Here is a 6799-nt window from a genome sequence, read left to right as displayed (position 1 = left end):
TTTTATGGAGGTGAGCTCATTCCATGCATATTTCTTGGCTCAGCATTGTGAGTCTGAGCTGCATCTGTCTTGCTGTGTAGAGGGCCAGTTTGTTCATGTCCCTTGCTGTGTAGGTTTTACCCAGTCTCCCACTGGTGCATATTTGGGTTGTCTCTTCTTTTTGAATGATGTAGTTTTCTTTTTGAATTTTGGCACACACCTTTTGTGGACATGTGTATAAATTTGTGGGGGTTGAGTCGTGGGAGTCAGGTGGTGAACTCGTGTGACAGGGACCCCTCCCCAGTCAGCAGAGACTGACAGGAGTCCAAGTCGGTGAAGGAGCATTCCTCATGCTCCACATCCTCATCAACACTTGCTATTGTTGGGCCGTTGAGTCTAGCCCTTCTACTAAATGCATACTGCTGTCTTGTTATGGGTTTACGCATTCTCTAATGCTACTGAAACTGAAGCTTCATGCTTATCAGGCACTCTGTTTTGCACGGTGTTTGCTCCAGCCTGTTGCTGGTTTCTCTGTGGCCTCTTGCCTCCTGTTGATTTGGAGATGTTTTTTATGTAGGTGGGTAGAATTCCTCTGTTTAATACACCTCCTCCCAGTGCTCTTTTCTGTTCTGTGGTTTGGCTTTTCAGACCCTTCATGATATCTTCTGATCAGTAGTTTTATTTTAGTGAAGTCTAAATTGTCAGATTTTCCTGGAAAACCGTATTCCAATCTTTATCCTCTTAATGGATTGAATAGAACATGTGTAAAGGAAAAGCAAGAGATCTCTGGGCTACATTTCCTGGCCTGGACTGTCACTTTGGTGTGAGTGGGATGAGAGAACACCCCTGGGAGTGACAGGAACCCACGGGACATCCTAGCTCAGAATTAAGTCCTAGCCACTGACTGCCCCCCTGCAGTTGATACACATCACTTCCCTAACCTGGCAAGTGAGGCTAGCATCCACCTCTGAGGAGGACCAGGAGTCCGTGATGCTATTATGGACTAGAGGTTTCCATTCATTCATTCAGTGTTTGAGTGGCTGTATGTGCCAACCCTGGAGGAGGAGAATAGTAAGTACTGCATTGATAATTAGCCCAGATAGACAGCAGAGAGACAAGGAAGAAGGAACATAGCAACCCTATATGCTTTTGTTCTGAGCAGTGCTGGAGGTAAAATCATGCTCAGTCCAGCTTTGGTCTCCATGCTTCCCCAATAAGGCTGTGAAAACACCCGTGCTTCCTTAAAAGTCTAGACCAGCAACCAGCACTTCACCAGCAGAGTAAGGTTTGCCCAGATCAGCATGGACAGCCCAGGAACGTGGGTGGGTGAATCAGAAGATAGCCATGCAGACAGATGAACGGCAGTCTGTGAGACGTACAGTCCCAGGCAAAAGGGCCCAGGTATCAGAAGATGAGACTTTTAACTTACTATTTTGTCTAATCTCATTAAACCCGTTTTACAGATTAGGATACTGAGTCAGTGACACATCTGACATTACCTTGGATGACAGAAATGTGATGAGAACCCAAGTTGGCCAACTTGTCCTACTACTCAGTGCTGACCCAGACCACTGGATAATTATTTTCTCAGCACCTTTACCAAAATTGTACCCACGTCGAAACCTAGAAGAGCACATCCTAGAGAAGAAGTGTGAATGGAACTATTACCAAGTCCCTCCTGCTAGACACTGAATTAATCTGCTCAGGGAAGAAACACACCTGCACCTTTCATCATTTAGCTGGTGCATGAATATTATTAAATGTGCCATGCTGGAGCTAGGGGAAAATCTACTTCCTCTATTCTTCAAGAGCACACAGACAGGTGAGTGGGGGCAGCAGGGAACAAGAGGTTGACTCTGAGGCTCAGCTGGTGAAGAGAAAGTGCAGAGGGGGAGGGGGGTGGAGAGGAGAAGGTGCCCAGGCAGGGAGCACTTAGCTCAAACTACCCAGCTCTGGCATGCAAGCTGGAACCATCACACTGACATCATGAAACCTGTGGCAGAGGCTTTATGTATCAAGCTGGGTACTAGCATGGGCTGCCTGCCAAACCTAGCTCCCCAGTGCATACTTGGTTCATGGGGGGTCAGCTGGGGGCTCTGGTGCCTAATGTCCAGCCCAAGGCTGCCTGAGCTGCACAACTTCCCTGGTCACTCTCCCCTGATGGTACTGGCACCAGCAGTCAGCAGTGGCTTTCATCCTGGAAACCCCAGGTGGATCCTGGATGCTCAGCCTGCAGACAAACATCCTCAGGGCTGTTCCCTAGCAACCCACTCTGCTCCAGAGCTGCGAGTCCACAGCAAAAGCCCTCCCATCCATTTGCAACGAGGCGTTTGGTTTTAGGTGCTCCGGGATGCTTCCTAATGTCCCTTCAATGATCCACGAAGCCATTTGCTTATAAAATCTGCCATGTGCCTTCCTTCTCCTGCCCCCACCCCTGCCCTTCCGCCAGAACGAAGTGCAGTGAACTCTCTGCGACAGACGCAGCCAGTGGAACCCTGGGTGGCTTGTCGAACAAAGCCCTCATTCCACTGTGGCGGCGGCAGCGTGGGGCAACTTCCCTTGTGGGGATGCTGCTGCCCACCGTGGGCTGTGCTGGAAGAGGGTGGAGGGATGGCCAGGATCCAGAAGACAAGAAGGAAAACAAGCCCTGCGCCAGGCAGAGGTGGAGGAGGGGGAGGAGAGGAAGAGGGGAGGAGGGGGAGGAGAGGGAGAGGGGGAGGAGAGGGAGAGGGGGAGGAGGCGCTGGGGAGGAGGGGAGGGAGGAGGAGAGGCCACTTCATTTATTTATTATGATGCCTGTTGTGGTGTTGGTCTCATGTGTGGGGAGCAGACTGTATTTTATGTTTTAATCCTCCAAGCTGTGTGTGTGGGCTGGGGATAATTACATTGAAAAATGTGTCTAATATGCGGAAGGTTCTTTTTGTGGGGAGTGGGAATGCTCTGGCGGAAAATCTTCTTCATGGCAACTGGTCCCTTTTCCATCAGCCTCTCAGAAGGTGCCAGTAATTGGGAGCGTGGCAGGAGCCAGCCCCCCACCCCAGCCCAACCAGGGCTCCTCAGGTGTGGGGAGGGAGGGGGCTTGGCCCCGGTGGAGCAGGGGCGCCTCTCCCCTCCCCTTGCCTGCCCACAGCCCGGGGTGTGTGGGAGGAGTGACAGGCAAATGGGAGGGCTGATTGCTTTCTTGGCCACAGCCTTGGGCCCAGCTGCTGAAGAATGCAGGAGGGAGGTGACAGGCGGGCTGCTAGGAGACAGAGCTGCGGTGTGCAGGACACGCATGTGCATGTGCATACAGATGGCCACACAGACCAGCCCAGCCTAGCCATCCACATGTGATACATATCATGCACACACTCACACGTGCATGTGGCGTACCTGTGCACACTCACACAACTACTCATGCACAGAGGCACATGTGCACAGGCGCACACACAGGTGCACACACACCAATACCTTCCCGTGCAGCACAAACAGGCATGCACACATTTGTGTGCTCACGTGCTCACACACATGTACCAACTTAGTAGCCATGCCGTCTGCCGGCTGCACATCTGTTTGCACTAATTTACACCTTTTACCCATTGTTTTGCATCAGCACGAGCACTCCTATCCCTTCTCTCTCATACACACACCTTCGTATGTATTTGGACACACACATACGACATCTTGCCAGGGCTGACGATGGTAAAGTGGTATCAGAAATATTGCCAGTGACATTTTGATTTGGAATTTTAGAAAACTGACATCTGCCTTCCTTAAAAGGCCAGCAAAAACAAAACAAAACAAAAAAATCCACAACCCTGACACGCTAAATATTTATTTTTTAGCACACATGCCTTGGCGGTGGCTCTGCTCACTTAATTCAAGCCACATGTGAGTGTGCAAACTTTCCTTTGGCTGGGGGGGGGTGCTGATTTGATGCCTGTTTACTCAGTAACTGCAGATCCAATGGAAAAGGCGCCCAGCCTACTGAGATGCCAATTAGTTTCCCTGTCCACGGTGGGCCAGCATCCCCGCAGGAAGAAATCCAGGGAGCAGACAGTGAGGTCCTCGGAAAGCCCAGCTGTGATGAATAGGACTTCTGGTTCCCCTGGGATCTGGCTGGTTATTTTGTAGGAAATTGAATTTCTTGGTAAGTTAGAAGACGTGCTAATGAGTACTAATGTCAGGCCAGGGCAGGAGCTGAGGGTGGGCTCCAGCCTGGCATCAGTTGGGTCAGCTTCCTATTCAGCCTCTGTGATCCCCATCCTCATTTCACCCCTAGCCTCTAGCACAATTCACCCACTAGAATGCTGGCCCTCCCCAGGCCCTGCTGTCAAAGCTGCCCTCCTCTGGCATCTTGAAAACCTTCAGTGGGCAGAAGCTGCTGAGACAGCCTGCAGCCTGCAGGATCTGGCCAGGGCAGGGGTAGGGGTGGCAGCCTTGGCCCCTTCTCTGTGGGTGGCAGATTGAGTGGCTTCTGCTTCTCCAAATACTTCATGCTGGGCTCTTCCCTGGCCAGTATAGCACTGGGCAGTGTTTCCTGAGCTCACTTTGTTCTTGGCCTAGACCAACCCACTGGGCATCTTCAGAAACTTCTGCACCTCCATTGCTTCCGCTGCAGTGAGAGCAGGACTCCAGGTCGGGAGGGCAGACGTCCAGAGCCTCCAGGCCATGGCTTGCTGGTCTGGTGAGCTGTGTTCCCTCTACCCACCCTGCTTCACCTGAGCTGACTGTCCTCAGATGCTCCAGCTGAGCTCCTTGGCAGGTGGGGCCTTTGAGTGAGCTCTTCTGCTGCCAGGGAAGTTCTCAACCTGGACATAAACATGGCTCCCTTCCAGAAACAGACCCTAGTCTCTAGTCTTCCCTATCACACTTCTCTGTGGCCTTTGTCCACGCCTGTCCCACTGTATATGTCCCCGGAACATGAGCTTTGGGAAGACACATGCAGGGGTTACTTTGGTCATTGTCATCGAATCTCTTGCACCCAATCCAAGCGCACGTGCGAGGAGCTGCTCCACAGCTGCCTGCCTGGTAAACGAAGGAGGGGGACAGATTCGGCCTCCAGGCCCACCTGGCCTCCTCAGTCCATCCCAGGATGGCCTCTTTTGGCTTATCTCAGGCCAGTGCAAACTGCCAGACTTTTCTATTTTTAAAAGTATTATAACTGCTCATCTTTATGGAGTACAATGCAGTCTCAATTCAGGCACACATTGTGTTATGATCAAATCAAGGTAATTAGCATATCTATCGCTACATACATTTATCGTTCCTTTGTGGTTAGAGCAATCAAAACCTCTCTTTTAGCTGTTTTGAAATACACAATACATCACTGTGAACTGTGGTCGCCCTAATATGCAATAAAATGCCAGAACTTATTTCTCTAATCTCTGAACTTCTCTTTCTTTGAAGTCTAAACATGTGTTGAGGGGCCTTGATGTATATTCACTCAGATTACACACCCAGACTGCTTTAGTTGAGTGTACACTGAAACTTTGTCATGTGCTTTTAGATATTTTACATGCATTCTCAGATTTGCTAGTCTCAAAGCTGCCAGGCATAAGGCAGCGTTGTCTCACTGGACAGGTGAACAAACTAAAGCTCAGAGAGGTGCTGTGATTCACCGGGTCACACAGCTCTCCTGTCTGTGGTCCTTCTCTGTACCCAGTATGGCTTCCTGGAGGTGGTGGCCTCTGGCCTTAGCTGCACCTGGCTATTTCCCATTCATCTAGGTCAAGTCTGCTATGTGAACCCCGTGCAAGAAAGTCCTCTGTCAGGCCAGAGAGCATCACAATGCCAGCACCAAGAGAGAGAGATGTCCCCAGCAAGAGTAGTCTCTAAAACCCCCAGTACTTCTTGACCTGGTATATTCTTCTACCCTTCGGGACTCTGCATCTATATCTATAAAATGGGTTGAACACCTCCTTTCAGGGAGTTATGAAACACAGTTGCTTTGTTCTAACCCCAAACAGTCTTTCTATAAGCAATATAGGAACTCCAAACTCAGGGAAGCTGGTGTCCAAAAGGTGCTTCTGCTCTGCTGCCCATGGTTACAGGCCACTAAAAATGCCATGCCTTGGCCCTCAGAAGCTGCCCTGTGTAACACAGTGGACCACACACACACACACACACACACACACACACACTGGATATGCCTGCTGGATCTATCCAGAGACTTTCAACTGTGTCCCCAAAAAGGAGTATGTGGGAGGTGATGGGGTGGTAATTGGACCAACACGGAAGGAGGAAGACCTTGGACCACTGCATACTGGCATGGGGTAAGCAAGAGCCCAAAAGCTGCCCAGGGTGAAGGTGAGAGGCAGATGGGATCGAGGCAGGGAGAAGGTGCAGGGACACAGGGCGAGAGCTAGTGGCAAATGCACAATTTGCAGCTCCGTCCCAGATCCTAGGGACATTTGTACATAGCGGTCCCCAGCTCTGAGCTTGGATCCTGGGAGCATTGCCACACTGCAGCCTGCAGCCACCGTGGAGCAAACAAAGCCAGAGGTTCCGCTGTAGACATGGCACGGCGGCTGTGGAACAGGGGCTGTCTGCACCTTTCAACGTGCCGTCTCATTTATCTTGTACCTCTGCAGCCCTTCTGAAGAGCGCACTCACAGCAGCTCATTCATTACGGCTCTAATAACAGCGGCGGGCCTGAGAGCACCAGGCTGCGGAGGAGCTGGCCTCTGCAGCTGCGGAAAGCCAATACCTTTTTAAATACATTTACACAGCAATAAATAAAAGCGGTCTCAGTTTACCTCTTTATTAAACTCTATTTGCGAGTCGGAGTTAAGGGCCGTATTTGTGTCTTGCTATTCAAATTTATTCGTGCGCGTCTCCT

The 6799-nt window shown here is 50.7% G+C and overlaps 1 long non-coding RNA gene across 1 annotated transcript; it reads left to right on the top strand.

Moving 5' to 3' along the window:
• The first annotated feature begins 1855 nt into the window (after positions 1–1855).
• On the top strand, positions 1856–5342 carry LOC111757940 (uncharacterized). Its single transcript, XR_002792189.2, has 3 exons — positions 1856–2641; positions 3911–4108; positions 4525–5342. It is a non-coding gene; the product is annotated as an uncharacterized LOC111757940 (long non-coding RNA).
• Positions 5343–6799: the final 1457 nt, after the last annotated feature.

Source organism: Cavia porcellus, unplaced genomic scaffold (assembly GCF_034190915.1).
Source record: "Cavia porcellus strain 051 isolate PalLab524CR breed Dunkin Hartley unplaced genomic scaffold, mCavPor4.1 scaffold_28, whole genome shotgun sequence".
NCBI lineage: Eukaryota > Metazoa > Chordata > Mammalia > Rodentia > Caviidae > Cavia > Cavia porcellus.
The sequence above is the reverse complement of the archived record's forward strand: the minus strand, read 5'-3'. Positions and strand labels throughout refer to the sequence as shown.